The 19,476-nt window shown below is 43.5% G+C and overlaps 1 long non-coding RNA gene across 2 annotated transcripts in view; it reads right to left on the bottom strand.

The window, feature by feature from the left end:
* LOC138354928 (uncharacterized) overlaps window positions 1–19,476 on the bottom strand; it is a 244,819-nt gene that overhangs the window by 17,481 nt on the left and 207,862 nt on the right. The window contains exon 1 of one of the 2 annotated variants that reach the window (XR_011223719.1): window positions 5,395–5,612. The exons of the other annotated variant lie outside the window; for it this stretch is intronic. This is a non-coding gene — a long non-coding RNA (uncharacterized lncRNA). Of the gene's footprint in view, window positions 1–5,394; window positions 5,613–19,476 lie in introns of those variants that run through there. 2 annotated transcript variants of the gene reach the window in all.

Below are 19,476 nucleotides of genomic sequence, written 5' to 3'. Positions count from 1 at the left end.
TGAGTACATCCCTAGGAAACAGCCCATAGCAGCTGTCTAACTCCCAGGTACTTATTTACTGTTAGGTGAACCAGATATAGAGAATAACCACAAAATGCTATCTTTATAAGAACTATCTTGTAAAGCCACTAGTATGTGCAGCGTTTCAGGCAGGATATATATATATATATATATATATATATATATATATATATATATATATATATATATATGTCGTACCTAGTAGCCAGAACGCACTTCTCGGCCTACTATGCAAGGCCCGATTTGCCTAATAAGCCAAGTTTTCCTGAATTAATATATTTTCCCCAATTTCTTTCATATGAAATGAAAAAGCTACCCATTTCATTATGTATGAGGTAAAATTTTTTTATTGGAGTTAAAATTATCGTAGATATATGACCGAACCTAACCAACCCTACCTAACCTAACCTAACCTATCTTTATAGGTTAGGTTAGGTTAGGTAGTCGAAAAACCATTAATTCATGAAAACTTGGCTTATTATGCAAATCAGGCCTTGCATAGTAGGCTGAGAAGTGCGTTCTGGCTACTAGGTACGACATATATATATATATATATATTTATATATGTCGTACCTAGTAGCCAGAATGCACTTCTCGGCCTACTATGCAAGGCCCGATTTGCCTAATAAGCCAAGTTTTCCTGAATTAATATATTTTCTCTAAATTTTTTCTTTTGAAATGATAAAGCTACCCATATCATTATGTATGAGGTCAATGTTTTTTTATTGGAGTTAAAATTAACGTAGATATATGACCAAACCTAACCAACCCTACCTAACCTAACCTAACCGATCTTTATAGGTTAGGTTAGGTTAGGTAGCCGAAAAAGTTAGGTTAGGTTAGGTTAGGTAGTCGAAAAGCAATTAATTCATGAAAACTTGGCTTATTAGGCAAATTGGGCCTTGCATAGTAGGCTGAGAAGTGTGTTCTGGCTACTAGGTACGACATATATATATATATATATATATATATATATATATATATATATATATATATATATATATATAGGTAATATGGGAAGGGAGTACCACCTCTAGCTGGAAGAAGGGGGACCCATAGCCTCGGAGGAAACCACGCATAACGCATTAGAGGGATTGTTTAGATCCCCTCCAATACAGTTTCTGTGTGCTTTTCTCCTACCACCCCCTTCCTTGAATATTTTTTGTGCTTTATTATGCATTTGATGGTTACAAGATATACATGGGTTGATACAAAAATAATAATGCAAAAAGGTGCTTAAAGGTTATGGATCTCTTGAAGAACACAACAATGGGAAACATTGATGAATGTCACAGACGGGTTCGATCATTGTTGCAAGTCAAACACTTCTTCGAATTCCTCTGAAGTTGGACTAGTGCCCAAGACGCAACAGGCATTTCCCCTCTGAATCGCAACACTGAGGCGCTGGAACAAGAAACTTTTTGCTCTCTGGTCTTTTGTAGCGCTGATCAATATGTCCCCCAATTCCTTCAGGAACTTCAATGCACATTTTCCCCACGAACCGAGGGTCTCTGAGCCGATCGGAACAAAGCTGTAGCAGTGTGCTAGACCTCTGTATTTAATAATTTTCTGCGATTCCCTGAAAGAAGCAGCACCACCGCTTTCACGTGTGCTGTAGTGGAGGTAGGTACTGGCCAGTGTGGCAGCACACGTGTAGTCCCATACCACTTGCTTACCATCCTTCCAAGGTAGCAAGGGGACCCCATCAGGGCGCTTCTGAGGGTCGTTAGGTCTGGATAAGTGTGGTTCTCTTTGTGCCGGGCAGCGGGCTGTGGCGAGGCTCCTCTTGATGATGTCGTTGACTTCTTCATGTCTTGCAATTTTACCCTGTGATTTACGACATACCAGACCATGACGACCATATTGGTCTGCCATCGCAGTTCCGCAGATGCACCTATGTTCGGTGAGGATGGGGGCGGCAAGGCGAAGGGCAACTCCAATGCGGAGAGCGTCATGACTGAGGCGAGTTCCCAGGGCTGCATTGGGCACAGCAAATAAAAAATCCCCGGCGTGGGGTGCTGTTACCGCTAGGAGGCGGGCTTTGTTTTCAGCATCAGCGTTGTCAATCATTGCTGTGACAGTCTTTTCCATTATGGGGCTATCCCAGTGGGCCTGCTTGTGGTCTTTTGGGACTTGTGGTCGGGGTTGAGGGTGTGCAATGGTGTCCCATTGTCTGGCTGCTTCGATGAACGTTTGATCATGAGTTCCCGCTGTCTCTCTCATACGCTCTGGTAGGATCTGCCCTACCAATTCGTTGGCTGCTGTACATGAGGATAAGAATGCTGGAAGTGCTACCTCAGTTGCCTTTCGTATGCCTATCCCTCCAAATCTCACTGGTAGTGTTGCTTGGTCCCACTGACTGTCATCTAAATCTAGGTTGAGCGCCTTCCTGAATATTGACCTGAGGAGCTCATCATATTGATTTAGAAGTGGGTTGCCAAAAGTTGGTGCACACCTTAAGAAGTATGTTAGCCTGGGCAGGGTAAGGCACTTTGTGAGAAGGTAGAGGGCATCGTGGGAGTCCAAGTCCCCAATTCTCTCTTCCATCCTCTTTAGGTCTCTAAACTTTTCGTCAAGGACTGCAGCAATGGCATTGTGGCCCAGAGGTGCTCCGAGTAGTGTGCTGTCGGTAGGTTTAACGACTGAGGCTTCTGGTAGAACTGATTTCACTGCTCTAATGATTACTTCACTAGATGCAATAATTTCGCACTTGGAGGGGCTAAGAACGAGACCCATGGACTCCCCCCGTGTCTTCACCAGCTGTAAGTCTCCTAGCAGGGAATCTTGTGTGCCTGCCAGAGTGCCATCATCCAGAAACCAGATGTTGACGCTGGACAGTCTGGTTGTAATTTCTCGAACCGCTATGCAAAAGAGGAACGGTGCAAGTGGGTCACCCTGTTGAATTCCCTCTGCTGAGGTGACTTCATGTTTGCCATACAGGAGGGTTGAGTCTTTGCTGTAGCCTGCTGACACAAACGGGAGAATGCTTGGGCAATGTTCCTGGACTGCAGTGAGGATTGCTTCCCTTTTGACCGAGTTGAAAGCGTTTTTAAAATCTAATTTTACTACTGCCTGGTCTTCAGTAAGAGAGCTAATGTAGGCTCGTGCAGCATGAGCCGCTGCTTCACAGCCTTGGGGGACTCCAAACCCCAGCTGGTTGGGTTGCAGCATGGTGGCTGCTTCCGTTCGGATACTTCTGACAGCAGCCCTTGCAACTAGGCGGCGAAGGGTATTACCAACGGCAATGGGTCTGATTCCTCCCCCCCTTCTTTTTGAGGGCACATAGGGATGCACCAAAGAAGAATGGTTTGATTTCATCAGGGATTAACCCGGCGAGGCAGTTGTTGACAAACGTTGTGATTTCTGTCAGGAGCGCTTCTGCAGCTGGGCCAAGAACAGGGTTCACCATTTCCTTCACATGTTGAGGTCTAACCCCTGTGTAGCCTCCTGAGGAGCCCGGGGGAAATGAAACGATAGCTTTATAAACCTCTGACTCCCGGAGGACGAGAGGTTCCTGGTTAGGGGCGAGCCTGACCTGTGGGGGAGGTCCACCTACGGCCCTGAGGGGGTGTTTTTCTCTCAGTGCTTGGGCTGTGGTTTCATCCCTGGGCAAAATTTTGTCCTCACTTGTGATTAACCTGAGTGCCCCGACTGTATTGCCCTCTTCAATTTTCTTGCTGACTTGGGTACCTAATTTTCTGTTGTCGCTGATTGTCGTACTTGGTCTGCCTCGGCGGTGTTTGGTGTGTTTGGGGAGGCGGACTAGGTTGTCAGCCCTAGGAAAATCCCTAATTGCTTTATTGACGGATGAGGCCAGTGTCTTGCCTCCTCTGTCTGGTACACCTAAGCATGCATTGCCAAAAAGTAACAGATTGTGCCAGGCTTTGATGGTATCAGGTGCAACAAGGTTATTTGACCCTCTGTTGACTTTTGCGATGAGGTCCGTGTATTTCCCTGCAGCAAAAGGGCGAGAGGCCTTTGGGATGTGGGTGAGTGTCCTGGTTGACGTTGCTTTAATTGCCTCTAGCAGGTCGTCTGTTGCAATGTAATCTGTTGCGATTTGTACTGGCGCAACAGGCTCCTGAGTGCTGCCTCCTCCCACGGGAGGCCTCCCTGACCCAGGACAGTCACCATGCTGGCGTATGACTCTGGAGACAGAGTTGATGCTGACGATGTTCCCACAACCACTGCATGTGCCTCTCCTTTGATTGGCTTCGGGAGGGGTGAGCTGGCTGGTAGCGGCTTCTTCTGCCATCCCCTTAGGTAAAGTGAATGTCACCTTGCACTGGAGTATTTGTCTCTCCCTCCTGGCTGGTGGGGACGAGGTTGTCCCCCTATACTATGCGTCATGTCTGGGCAGATGTCTGGGGTGGGTGGGCTCGTGGAGGTGGGGGTTGGGAGGCTGCGCGCTGGCCCGGTCTGGGAGGGGGGCCTAGGAGGGAAGGCGCGACCACCTGATCGTGGGAGGTGGGGGCGGGGGAGCGGAAGACACTGCACCACACGGAGGGGGGGGGGGGAGACACTACACAGGTGGAGCGGGCGAGCGGAAGACACTACACTCACTGGGGGGGAGGCACTACACTCAGGGGGTGGGGGGGGGGGCACTACACTCAGGGGGTGGGGGGAGGCACTACACTCAGGGGGTGGGGGGAGGGTTTATGTGGCACGTAACACTTGGATAATTTCCTTTTTGTCACTAAACACTGGTGAATGTGTCCTGGCTCACTGGGTGTGGTGCTCTCAGAACGATACTCACAATGGTCCAGTCACCACAGGACTGGACTCAACTTATCTTTTTCAAGCACTTATTGGCACACTGGTGACCCAGTCTCTTGAGCCCACCACATGTGTCCTTCCACCCTTTCCTGGTGAGGGAGCCGTAGGGCGTGTGGCGTGTGTGGGCGTGGGCTGGCGGTGGGCGTGGGGTAGCGGTGGGCGTAGGGTTGCGTGGGGTGACGGTGGGCGTGGGGTGGCGGTGGGCGTAGGGTTGCGTGGGGTGACGGTGGTCGTGGGGTGGACGATGGTCGTCGGGTCAGCCGCCGGGAGAGGGTAGCTGGGTGGGCTGGCGAGGCCTGTGGGAGGCTAGGGAGAGGGGGGGAGAAGGTATCCCGGTCACACACAATTAGCACAAAGTTTCACAGGTGCATTATGTTTATCACTACAAACTCACCGTTCATCTGAAAAGACGCACACATTCACTTATAAGACTGCTGGAATACAAGCAGGTTTGTGAGCCTCCCCTTCACTCCCCCCCTCCTCCACATGAGGCCTCCTCCCCGCCTGGAGGCTGTTGTTTATGGAGGCACTGAGATAACCCTCACCCAGGCCTGTGTCCTTCCCCTCCATAGCACGCCTCCCGCCAGGACAACACACCTTTTACAGTTGATTCTGTTGCACTGCTGGAGAGGTAGGCTTCCTCGACCCACTAAGAGTCTTCAGCAGGTATTAACACAGACATGAGTCGATTCTTGACTTCCTCAGGCACTGTTATCCTTGTTGAATGGGCACAAATGTGGGACCCAACCCCCTGCACGACCGACTGCTACGGCTGCCACCTCGAATATATATAAAATAATACTAAATAATACACATATAAATAATGCAAATAATGCAAAATAATACACATATTATTATGAATACATACATACTGGACAAAGAGCCAGAGCTCAACCACCACAAGGACAACTAGGTGAGTACTCACACACACATAATATATTATATAATATATATATATATATATATATATATATATATATATATATATATATATATATATATATATATATATATATATATATATATAGAGTGTCAGACGATGGAGGAATGATTTTTTAATTTAATTTATATAAAAAATTATTCCTTCTGAAGATGTATTAATATATGAAAGTACTTAAGGAAATTCCTGTTTCAATTCTTCCTCCGTGGTCTGACACTGTCACATTTTTCAACATGTGTTAATTTTTGTGATTTACACACACACACACACACACACACATGTGGCATGTTTACACACACATTATTTATATTATATATATATATATATATATATATATATATATATATATATATATATATATATATATATATATATATATATATATATGGAACCCTCAACCCTATAAGTGGAGGGTTCTTACAAACTCAACCAGAGGTGGTACCCTCCATATATTAATAAAAAGGCTAGGCTATGCTAAATCTAGGCAGGGATTGGCTTGGCTAAGCTGGTCAAGGCTTGGCTAGGGTAGGAAGGACTGGTCATGTTTAAAAGCAAGGCAGGGTTAGGCTAGACAAGACTAGGTAAGGGTATACTTGGATAGGCTTGGCTACGGTAGGCTAGGAAGAGGTAAACTAGGATAAGGAAGGCTGTGCTAGCCCTATGCACAGCTAGAATGAACTATGCTAAGATGGTTTAAGCTGGGCTAGGTTAGGATAAGCTAGGGTATGCAGGGCCCCGGTTGACCAGTGGAGTCTAATGGTCTAACCTTCTAGCTAGTTTGCTGACCTAAGAGTGTAAATGCTTAGCCCCTAACCTGCTGCAATATTATTATAAAATATTACTTACTATAATCTTAAATACTAAATACCTGGATAACACAAACGGCCTGTTGTTGTGTTGTGCTGGGTACGGCTGTTCTCGTGCTGGGTACGGCTGTTCTCGTGCTGAGTACGGCTGTTCTCGTGCTGGGTACGGCTGTTCTCGTGTTGGGTACGGCTGTTCTCGTGCTGGTTGATTTTCTGCTACTAGTTCTTGCAAAATATTGCTTCATTTTTGGCATTAATAAGGCACTATTAGTAAGCCCCTGAGACATTTTGTTTTATAACCAAAGAGCTGTAGTAAAAAAAATGGTCAATTCCACGATTATTCTTCCACCGGCGGATAAATACTGTACGTCAATCACAGACAAAGCTAAGGGCACTGGGTGCATACTGTGCGAACGCAGACTAAGTCTATACGTACACCCTTCAGTAGGCTGGTGTTTAAGCCTGATCCAGTAACATAAACTTCTCTTAAATATTCGATTTACATCAAATTATATATTTTTGGGTTATATATTTAGTTTAGCAACATTATTACGATAATAAGAGCTATAAAAAAACTTATTTTGGAACTGATTTATTAATTTTATTATTTCGAAGCCGTAGATCGCTGAACTGTGGTGACGAAATCCAACACAACAAGCATGGTGTTGTATGGACAGGGATTAGACCTGTCCACTCGTGCTGGAGTTGTGCTGCCAATAACGTGAATAATTTCTCAAATAGGAGATATCTACCTTATTACAGTATATAGGATAATAAAGAGTTATTAAAACACCAGTTTTAGAAATGCTTTATTAATGTGAAACGTTCAAAGCCATGGGTCACTGAACTATGACAACACAAACGAAAGTGAGTGAAACCTCACTGTAAAGTGAGGTTTACTGTACAGTATTCCCTTATCTGTCCACCCTCACTCGTCTTTTTTCATCACAGAAAATGTATATAAGAAGATTTCAACATATTAGCTAGCTATTCAAAACACCTTCAGCCTTTAAATTAATTTACAAAGATACGTGTGCCACAAATCGGTGAACGAAAATCATTGAAACTCAGTCGTTCACTTGTGTGGACGACTCTGGCTGGTGTTTGGTTAATATGCGTCACTTCTTGTGGACCATTCTGGCTGGTGTTTGGTTCATATGATTCATTTGTTGTGTGGTCCACTTGTGTGATCCAACTTGTCTTATGAAGTAATTATTAATTGTAATCTGTGATAGAATGAAACAGTTTTCTACCACTGTGAACTCTGTCCCAACATCGTAAGCTTGTGGACCACATGTGCGGTCCACTTGTGTGGTCCACTTGTGTGATCGAACTTGTCATATGAAGGAATTAATAATTGTAATCTGTGATAGGATGTGAAAGTTTTCCACCAGTCTGTGAACTCTGTCTCGACATTCTAAGCAAATCCGAACATCCCCGCTTCAGCGAACCATTGTTCGTCGAACCGGGTGAGTAAATCCGGCCTGAAAAGTGTGCGAACTAGCCGGAGATTCGTTGACTCGGGGTACGTTGAATCGAGGTTGTACTTATATATATTATTAAATATGACCGAAAAAGTAAGATTAATAATTCTAACACGAATTTTCTCGATCTTTCTTACGTTTCTTTTCACTGTTGATTATAATTCAAAAATCAATTCTCCAAAATTCATTTTTATTTCTAGTCTGACACGACACTTGAGTGCGTTTCGTAAAACTTATTACATTTCCAAAGACTTTTAGTTTACACACACACACACAACTTTAACTGCATAGAGCTTAAACATCTTCGAGTTTTTATACCTACATTTGGGTGAGGTGACATGTTACAATAGTTTTGGATGGAGTGAAAATAAACTTTTAACACAAGACAGGACACGAAACAAGGGGTATTAAAGGTAGGTAACTGCAGAAGGCCTATTTTTATTGGCCCATATTTCTTGATGCTTCTATATTGGAGCGGAGTCTTGAAGTGGGTAGAATATAGTTGTGCATTAATTGGCTGTTGATTGCTGGTGTTGACTTCTTGATGTGTAGTGTCTCGCATATGTCAAGCCGCCTGCTATCGCTGTATCTATCGATGATTTCTGTGTTGTTTGCTAAGATTTATATATTATAGATATATAAATATATATATATATATTTATTTATATATATATTTATATATATATATATATATATAATATATATATATATATATAATTATATATAAATATTTATTTATATATATATAATTATATATAAATATTTATATATATATATATATATATATATATATATATATATATATATATATATAGATATATAAATATATATATATATATAATTATATTTATATATATATATATATATATATATATATAATTATATATACAGAGGGGAAATATATACATTATATTATATTATACATTATTATTATATTATATATACAGAGGGGAAAGGCGCACTGCATCCAGGGTTCCTGCCCGCCATCTGAGGAGCTGGAGGAACTCGACAACCTATGATAACCATCTTTGTAACCCATATGTAACTCCTTTTTTGTAACAAAGTTCAAATAAAGTAAATATATATGTGTACATACAAAAGAATGCGGGTGGTAGGAGAAGATAATATTAGTGTTCAGTGAGAAACCACAAGGTCTCCTCTGAATACTTTTTATTTTCTTCTCCGAGGCTATGGGTCCCCACATTGGCACCAGAGGTGGTACCCTCACAACTAATTATATATAAATATTTATATATGTTGTACCTAGTAGCCAGAACGCACTTGTCAGCCAACTATGCAAGGCCCGATTTGCCTAATAAGCCAAGTTTTCATGAATTAATTGTTTTTAGACTACCTAACCTACCTAACCTAACCTAACTTTTTCGGCTACCTAACCTAACCTATAAAGATAGGTTAGGTAGGGTTGATTAGGTTCGGTCATATATCTACATTAATTTTATCTCCAATAAAAAAAACTTGACCTCATATACAATGAAATGGGTAGCTTTATCATTTCATAAGAAAAAAATGAGAGAAAATATAATAATTCGGGAAAACTTGGCTTATTAGGCAAATCGGGCCTTGCATAGTAGGCTGATAAGTGAGTTCTGGCTACTAGGTACGACATATATATATTATATATATATATATATATATATATATGTCGTACCTAATAGCCAGAACGCACTTCTCAGCCAACTATGCATGGCCCGATTTGCCTAATAAGTCAAGTTTTCATGAATTAATGTTTTTTCGACGACCTAACCTACCTAACCTAACCTAACCTAACTTTTTCTGCTACCTAACCTAACCTAACCGATAGAGATAGGTTAGGTTAGGTTAGGTAGGGTTGGTTAGGTTCGGTCATATATCTACGTTAATTTTAACTCGAATAAAAAAAATTGACCTCATACATAATGAAATGGGTAGCTTTATCATTTCATAAGAAAAAAATTAGAAAAAATATATTAATTCAGGAAAACTTGGCTTATTAGGCAAATCGGGCCTTGCATAGTAGGCTGAGAAGTGCGTTCTGGCTATTAGGTACGACATATATATATATATATATAAAAATATATATATATATATAAAAATATATATATATATATATATATATATATATATATATATATATATATATATATATATATATATATATATCGTACCTAGTAGCCAGAACGCACTTCTCAGCCTACTATGCAAGGCCCGATTTGCCTAATAAGGCAAGTTTTCCTGAATTAATATATTTTCTCTAATTTTTTTCTTATGAAATGATAAAACTACCCATTTCATTATGTATGAGGTCAACTTTTTTTATTGGAGTTAAAATTAACGTAGATATATGACGGAACCTAACCAACCCTACCTAACCTAACCTATTAGGTTAGGTTAGGTTGATGAAAAAGTTAGGTTAGGTTAGGTAGTCGAAAAACAATTCATGAAAACTTAGCTTATTAGGCAAATCGAGCCTTGCATAGTAGGCTGAGAAGTGTGTTCTGGCTACTAGGTACGACATATATATATATATATATATATGCGAACAAGCCTGAATGGTCCCCAGGACTATATGCGAATGAAAACTCACACCCCAGAAGTGACTCGAACCCATACTCCCAGAAGCAACGCAACTGGTAACTACAGGGCGCCTTAATCCGCTTGACCATCACGGCCGTCAAAAGGAAGTGATAGCCGAGGCTATTTGAGCCACTTCCCCGACGGCAACTCGGATGGTAATCTTGGGCATAGCATTTCAACAAATCACCTCATTCTTTGGGGCACACGTGAGGAACACAAATGCGAACAAGCCTGAATGGTCCCCAGGACTATATGCGAATGAAAACTCACACCCCAGAAGTGACTCGAACCCATACTCCCAGAAGCAACGCAACTGGTAACTACAGGGCGCCTTAATCCGCTTGACCATCACGGCCGTCAAAAGGAAGTGATAGCCGAGGCTATTTGAGCCACTTCCCCGACGGCAACTCGGATGGTAATCTTGGGCATAGCATTTCAACAAATCACCTCATTCTTTGGGGCACACGTGAGGAACACAAATGCGAACAAGCCTGAATGGTCCCCAGGACTATATGCGAATGAAAACTCACACCCCAGAAGTGACTCGAACCCATACTCCCAGAAGCAACGCAACTGGTAACTACAGGGCGCCTTAATCCGCTTGACCATCATGGCCGTCAAAAGGAAGTGATAGCCGAGGCTATTTGAGCCACTTCCCCGACGGCAACTCGGATGGTAATCTTGGGCATAGCATTTCAACAAATCACCTCATTCTTTGGGGCACACGTGAGGAACACAAATGCGAACAAGCCTGAATGGTCCCCAGGACTATATGCGAATGAAAACTCACACCCCAGAAGTGACTCGAACCCATACTCCCAGAAGCAACGCAACTGGTAACTACAGGGCGCCTTAATCCGCTTGACCATCACGGCCGTCAAAAGGAAGTGATAGCCGAGGTTATTTGAGCCACTTCCCCGACGGCAACTCGGATGGTAATCTTGGGCATAGCATTTCAACAAATCACCTCATTCTTTGGGGCACACGTGAGGAACACAAATGCGAACAAGCCTGAATGGTCCCCAGGACTATATGCGAATGAAAACTCACACCCCAGAAGTGACTCGAACCCATACTCCCAGAAGCAACGCAACTGGTAACTACAGGGCGCCTTAATCCGCTTTCTCACGTGTGCCCCAAAGAATGAGGTGATTTGTTGAAATGCTATGCCCAAGATTACCATCCGAGTTGCCGTCGGGGAAGTGGCTCAAATAGCCTCGGCTATCACTTCCTTTTGACGGCCGTGATGGTCAAGCGGATTAAGGCGCCCTGTAGTTACCAGTTGCGTTGCTTCTGGGAGTATGGGTTCGAGTCACTTCTGGGGTGTGAGTTTTCATTCGCATATAGTCCTGGGGACCATTCAGGCTTGTTCGCATTTGTGTTCCTCACGTGTGCCCCAAAGAATGAGGTGATTTGTTGAAATGCTATGCCCAAGATTACCATCCGAGTTGCCGTCGGGGAAGTGGCTCAAATAGCCTCGGCTATCACTTCCTTTTGACGGCCGTGATGGTCAAGCGGATTAAGGCGCCCTGTAGTTACCAGTTGCGTTGCTTCTGGGAGTATGGGTTCGAGTCACTTCTGGGGTGTGAGTTTTCATTCGCATATAGTCCTGGGGACCATTCAGGCTTGTTCGCATTTGTGTTCCTCACGTGTGCCCCAAAGAATGAGGTGATTTGTTGAAATGCTATGCCCAAGATTACCATCCGAGTTGCCGTCGGGGAAGTGGCTCAAATAGCCTCGGCTATCACTTCCTTTTGACGGCCGTGATGGTCAAGCGGATTAAGGCGCCCTGTAGTTACCAGTTGCGTTGCTTCTGGGAGTATGGGTTCGAGTCACTTCTGGGGTGTGAGTTTTCATTCGCATATAGTCCTGGGGACCATTCAGGCTTGTTCGCATTTGTGTTCCTCACGTGTGCCCCAAAGAATGAGGTGATTTGTTGAAATGCTATGCCCAAGATTACCATCCGAGTTGCCGTCGGGGAAGTGGCTCAAATAGCCTCGGCTATCACTTCCTTTTGACGGCCGTGATGGTCAAGCGGATTAAGGCGCCCTGTAGTTACCAGTTGCGTTGCTTCTGGGAGTATGGGTTCGAGTCACTTCTGGGGTGTGAGTTTTCATTCGCATATAGTCCTGGGGACCATTCAGGCTTGTTCGCATTTGTGTTCCTCACGTGTGCCCCAAAGAATGAGGTGATTTGTTGAAATGCTATGCCCAAGATTACCATCCGAGTTGCCGTCGGGGAAGTGGCTCAAATAGCCTCGGCTATCACTTCCTTTTGACGGCCGTGATGGTCAAGCGGATTAAGGCGCCCTGTAGTTACCAGTTGCGTTGCTTCTGGGAGTATGGGTTCGAGTCACTTCTGGGGTGTGAGTTTTCATTCGCATATAGTCCTGGGGACCATTCAGGCTTGTTCGCATTTGTGTTCCTCACGTGTGCCCCAAAGAATGAGGTGATTTGTTGAAATGCTATGCCCAAGATTACCATCCGAGTTGCCGTCGGGGAAGTGGCTCAAATAGCCTCGGCTATCACTTCCTTTTGACGGCCGTGATGGTCAAGCGGATTAAGGCGCCCTGTAGTTACCAGTTGCGTTGCTTCTGGGAGTATGGGTTCGAGTCACTTCTGGGGTGTGAGTTTTCATTCGCATATAGTCCTGGGGACCATTCAGGCTTGTTCGCATTTGTGTTCCTCACGTGTGCCCCAAAGAATGAGGTGATTTGTTGAAATGCTATGCCCAAGATTACCATCCGAGTTGCCGTCGGGGAAGTGGCTCAAATAGCCTCGGCTATCACTTCCTTTTGACGGCCGTGATGGTCAAGCGGATTAAGGCGCCCTGTAGTTACCAGTTGCGTTGCTTCTGGGAGTATGGGTTCGAGTCACTTCTGGGGTGTGAGTTTTCATTCGCATATAGTCCTGGGGACCATTCAGGCTTGTTCGCATTTGTGTTCCTCACGTGTGCCCCAAAGAATGAGGTGATTTGTTGAAATGCTATGCCCAAGATTACCATCCGAGTTGCCGTCGGGGAAGTGGCTCAAATAGCCTCGGCTATCACTTCCTTTTGACGGCCGTGATGGTTAAGCGGATTAAGGCGCCCTGTAGTTACCAGTTGCGTTGCTTCTGGGAGTATGGGTTCGAGTCACTTCTGGGGTGTGAGTTTTCATTCATATATATATATATATATATATATATATATATATATATATATATATATATATATATATATATATATATATATATTTATATATTTATATATATAGCTCTCAACAGACAGCCAGGCTTCTCCAAGCCAAGATGAGCCATCAAGCAGGGGTAGACAAGGCAGATGTCAGACGTGTGACAAGGTATGCTATATCCGGTTGAGGGACGATAATGTGCGCTTTCATTACCACAACGGAGCCAGGTGTTTGGGTTCTCGGCGCCCTCCCAGGGAGAACACCAATCAACAGCCCACACCGCCCGTAAGGCAAAACACCTCCCAGACCTTCATTCCCACAGAAAACTTATTAGAAGCTATTAAAGCAACATCAGCTAGAACCTTACAACACATCCCTAAAGCAGCCCACCCCCATGCAGCAGCCAAATTATCTGCCCTCCTGAGAAAGGTCAACGACTCTCCTGGAACGACCCAAGCATGGCACAACCTCCTACTGTTTGGCAACATATGTCTAGCCACCCCTGCAAGGAGAGACAAGACCTTAGCTGCCTCAGTCATCAAAGCTATAAATGATTTTCCCAGGGAGGACAACCAGGTGCGCCTTCCCACTCGCGCGAGAAACACCCACGGCAGGAAGAGCAACAGTGTCATATCCGAGACATCAAAAATCAGAACATCAGTCACCAAGAAAATAGAAGAAGGAAACACTATTGGCGCAACAAGAGTCATCACCAGTGAGGACTCAATTGCCGACAGAGATGCCGCAACAGCTCAAGCCCTAAGGGAGAAACACCCACCCAGGGCTCCGCGTGAGGACGACATTGTACAAGTGGGGGCTATCGCAGCAGAACCTCTCTGGGTGGCTGAATCTGTGGTCCATAAAGCAGCTATGTCCTTCCCAACAGGATCAGCAGGTGGGTTCACAGGACTAAAACCCAACCACCTCAAGCAAATGCTCAACCCTGCACTGGGTGACATTGCAAAGAACCTCTTGGTGGAACTAACCAGATTCACCAACACATGTCTAGCTGGCAACATACCAGCGACCATAAGACCTATCTTTTTTGGAGCATCTCTCTGTGCTCTAAAGAAAAAGGATGGAGGGATCAGGCCAATAGCTATGGGCAATTCTCTCCGGCGTCTCGTCGCAAAGGCAGCTACAAGAACAGTTAGTGATGCAGCAGCCAACATGCTGAAGCCAAAACAGCTCGGGTTCGGCATTCCACAAGGGTGTGAGGCGGCAGCCCATGCAGCTCGAGCCTTCATCGCCAGCATCACAGACGAAAAGGCCCTTATCAAGCTAGATTTCAAAAATGCCTACAATTTGGTGCGGAGGGACGCTGTACTCCGAGCGGTTCATAGTCATTTCCCTTCCCTCTACCCTTTTGTACATTCATGCTACAGTATGGACCTTAAGCTACTTTTTGGCGAACATGAAATTGACTCGCGAGAAGGCGTCCAACAGGGTGACCCCCTTGCTCCTCTCCTTTTCTGCTTAGTCATCAAACAAGTCACAGAGGTCCTGTCCAGCGAGCATAACATCTGGTTCTTGGATGATGGTACCCTAGCTGGTTCCCAAGACTCCCTCCTGGAGGACATCTGAAAAATCCAGGAGCAAGGTACAGTTTTAGGCCTCACCCTGAACCCTTCTAAATGTGAAATAATATGTTCCAACCAGGGCATCGTAGAGAGAATAGAGGGTCTTCTGCCAAATATCCATAAAACTAAACCTGAAGACAGCACACTCCTAGGAGCTCCCCTGGGGTTGAAAGCCATCGATGAGGTCCTTGATAAGAAAATTGCCGACCTTAAGACGATGGATGGGAGGATTGAGGATATTGATGCTCATGATGCACTCTACCTCATCACCAGATGTCTGTCCCTCCCCAGGTTAACCTACTTTCTGAGGTGTTCACCATCTTACAGTAGCCAAAAACTAAGTGAGTATGACCGGTTACTGAAATCAATGCTAGAAAAAGCCCTTAACCTCTCTGTTGATGACCTACAGTGGAAACAAGCCTCTCTTCCCGTAAGACTTGGGGGCCTCGGAGTTCGAACAGCAACGCAAATCGCTGTTCCAGCCTTCCTGTCCTCCTTATCAGCATCTGACGACCTTGTGAAGGAAATTCCACCTGCCCACTTACATCAGCTGGCAGGTGTACATGATCCCAATTTTACACGCTGTGCCACAGAGTGGGCCTCTCGTGCAGGCCCATCACCTCAACCACCATCCCCAAAAGCCCACAAGCAATCCAGCTGGGATGGTCCCATTGTAGACCAAGTTGCTGCAGAGTGCCTGGGTGCTGCAACAACACAACACGACATTGCTCACCTCACCGCAGTAGCAGCCCCACATGCAGGGGATTTCCTGTTAGCAACCCCAATGTCGGCAACTGGCACGCGTCTCACACCACACGCCATCCGAATTGCTGTGGCCCTTCGCCTTGCTGCCCCAATCTACACCAGATATAGGTGTATTTGCGGCGAGGTGGTGGCTGACAGGTACGGCCACCATGGCCTACTCTGCCAAAGCACAGGGGGATGGCACTCGAGGCACAGTGAAGTTAACGACATCATCAAGAGGACCCTCACCACAGCTGGATGCCCAGCTGAAAGAGAGCCCCGTTGCCTAACGCCCCGTAACTCTGATGCTCTTATTGGTCGCCCATATGGTATCACAGTGAACCCCTGGAAGAATGGCAAGCAGTTGGTATGGGACTACACGTGCGTATCAACCCTGGCTAACACCTACATTAACCTAAGTGTTGCACAACCAGGTGGCGTTGCCACCCACAGGGAAGCAGCCAAATCCCGAAAGTATAGAGAACTGGATCACCACTACAATTTTGTCCCCATTGCTTCTGAGACACTCGGCGCCTGGGGTAAAAGTGCTACCAGTTTTTTGAAGGAACTGGGTTCTAGGCTCATTGAAACAACAAGGGACCCTAGAGCTGCCAGCTTTCTTTTCCAGTGCCTCAGCGTGGCGATACAGAGGGGAAATGCGCACTGCATCCAGGGTTCCTGCCCGCCATCTGAGGAGCTGGAGGAACTCGACAACCTATGATAACCATCTTTGTAACCCATATGTAACTCCTTTTTTGTAACAAAGTTCAAATAAAGCAAATATATATGTGTACATACAAAAGAATGGGGGTGGTAGGAAACGATAATATTAGTGCTCAGTGAGAAACCACATGGTCTCCTCTGAATACTTTTATTTTCTTCTCCGAGGCTATGGGTCACCACATTGGCACCAGAGGTGGTACCCTCACAAATTTTTATAAAATATTTATATTTATATATATATTTATATATATAAATATATATATATATATATATATATATATATATATTTAAATATATATATTTATATTTATATATTTATACATTAGGTTAGGTAGGGTTGGCTAGGTTCGGTCATATATCTACGTTAATTTTAACTCGAATAAAAAAAAATTGACCTCATACATAATGAAATGGGTAGCTTTATATAACAAAACAAAAAAATTAGAGAAAATATATTAATTCATGAAAACTTGGCTTATTAGGCAAATCGGGCCTTGCATAGTATGCTGAGAAGTGTGTTCTGGTTACTAGGTACGACATATATATATATATATATATATATATATATATATATATATATATATATATATATTATTAAATATGACCGAAAAAGTAAGATTAATAATTCTAACACGAATTTTCTCAATCTTTCGTACATTACGCTTCACTGTTGGAGGTAAATCAAAAATCAATTCTCCAAAATTCAAAATACAGCGATAGCAGGCGGCTTGACGTTTGCGAGGCACTACACATCAAGAAGTCAACACCAGCAATCAACAGCCAATTATTGCACAACTATATTCTACCCACCTCAAGACTCCGCTCAAATATAGAAGCATCAAGAAATATGGACCAATAGGCTTTCTACAAACACTTCTATTCAATATCCATTGCTTCGTGTTCTGTCTTGCGTTGATGAAATTAATACCCTATTAATACCACATTTTGTTCTGTCTTGTGTTAATGCCACATCACCCCTTCCACCTCACTCAAATGTAGATATAAAATCGGAGATACGTAAGTTCTATTCAGTTGTGTATTTGTGAACTAAAGTCTTTGAAAATGTAATAAGTTTTACGAAACGCGCCCGTGTCCCGTCAGACTAGAAACAAAAATGAATTTTGGAGAATTGATTTTTGATTTACCTCCAACAGTGAAAAGAAATGTACGAAAGATTGAGAAAATTCGTGTTAGAATTATTAATCTTACTTTTTCGGTCATATTTAATAATATATATATATATATATATATATATATATATATATATATATATATATATATATTTATATATGTCGTACCTAGTAGCCAGAACGCACTTCTCAGCCTACTATGCAAGGCCCGATTTGCCTAATATGCCAAGTTTTCATGAATTAATGTTTTTTCGACTACCTAACCTACCTAACCTAACCTAACCTACCTTTTTCACCTACCTAACCTAACCTATAAAGATAAGTTAGGTTAGGTTAGGTAGGGTTGGTTAGTTTCGGTCATATATCTACGTTAATTTTAACTCCAATAAAAAAAAATTGACCTCATACATAATGAAATGGGTAGCTTTATCATTTCATAAGAAAAAAACTTAGAGAAAATATATTTATTCAGGAAAACTTGGCTCATTAGGCAAATCGAGCCTTGCATAGTAGGCTGAGAAGTGCGTTCTGGCTTCTAGGTACGACATATATAAATATATATATATATATATATATATATATATATATATATATATATATATATATATATATATATATAAGCCTATACTTGCATAAACCACAAGTGAAGATTAACAATCTTTGGACAACACCCACCAGTTGGACTCGAACCCAGAAAGCACAACTACCTTCCAGTAGCTGCCATAACTAGTATGCTTTAACCCACTACACCATCAGACCCTACAAAAGAAGTAGAGGCTTCGAGATATATATACATCCCAAATATCTCCACTTCCCGAGGGCACCAGATGAGTGTGGGGTTAGTCTGCATTTTTCGTCAAGCCACTGTCAATGTGAGAGAACTCGTGTCCAGCTTATAAGCCTATACTTGCATAAACCACAAGTGAAGATTAACAATCTTTGGACAACACCCACCAGTGGGACTCGAACCCAGAAAGCACAACTACCTTCCAGTAGCTGCCATAACTAGTCTGCTTTAACCCACTACACCATCAGACCCTACAAAAGAAGTAGAGGCTTCGAGATATATATATATACATCCCAAATATCTCCACTTCCCGAGGGCACCAGATGAGTGTGGGGTTAGTCTGCATTTTTCGTCAAGCCACTGTCAATGTGAGAGAACTCATGTCCAGCTTATAAGCCTATACTTGCATAAACCACAAGTGAAGATTAACAATCTTTGGACAACACCCACCAGTGGGACTCGAACCCAGAAAACACAACTACCTTCCAGTAGCTGCCATAACTAGTATGCTTTAACCCACTACACCATCAGACCCTACAAAAGAAGTAGAGGCTTCGAGATATATATATATACATCCCAAATATCTCCACTTCCCGAGGGCACCATATGAGTGTGGGGTTAGTCTGCATTTTTCGTCAAGCCACTGTCAATGTGAGAGAACTCGTGTCCAGCTTATAAGCCTATACTTGCATAAACCACAAGTGAAGATTAACAATCTTTGGATAACACCCACCAGTGGGAC

Source organism: Procambarus clarkii, chromosome 65, assembly GCF_040958095.1.
Source record: "Procambarus clarkii isolate CNS0578487 chromosome 65, FALCON_Pclarkii_2.0, whole genome shotgun sequence".
In the NCBI taxonomy this organism is placed as follows: domain Eukaryota; kingdom Metazoa; phylum Arthropoda; class Malacostraca; order Decapoda; family Cambaridae; genus Procambarus; species Procambarus clarkii.
This window is presented reverse-complemented; position numbering and strand designations above follow the sequence as displayed.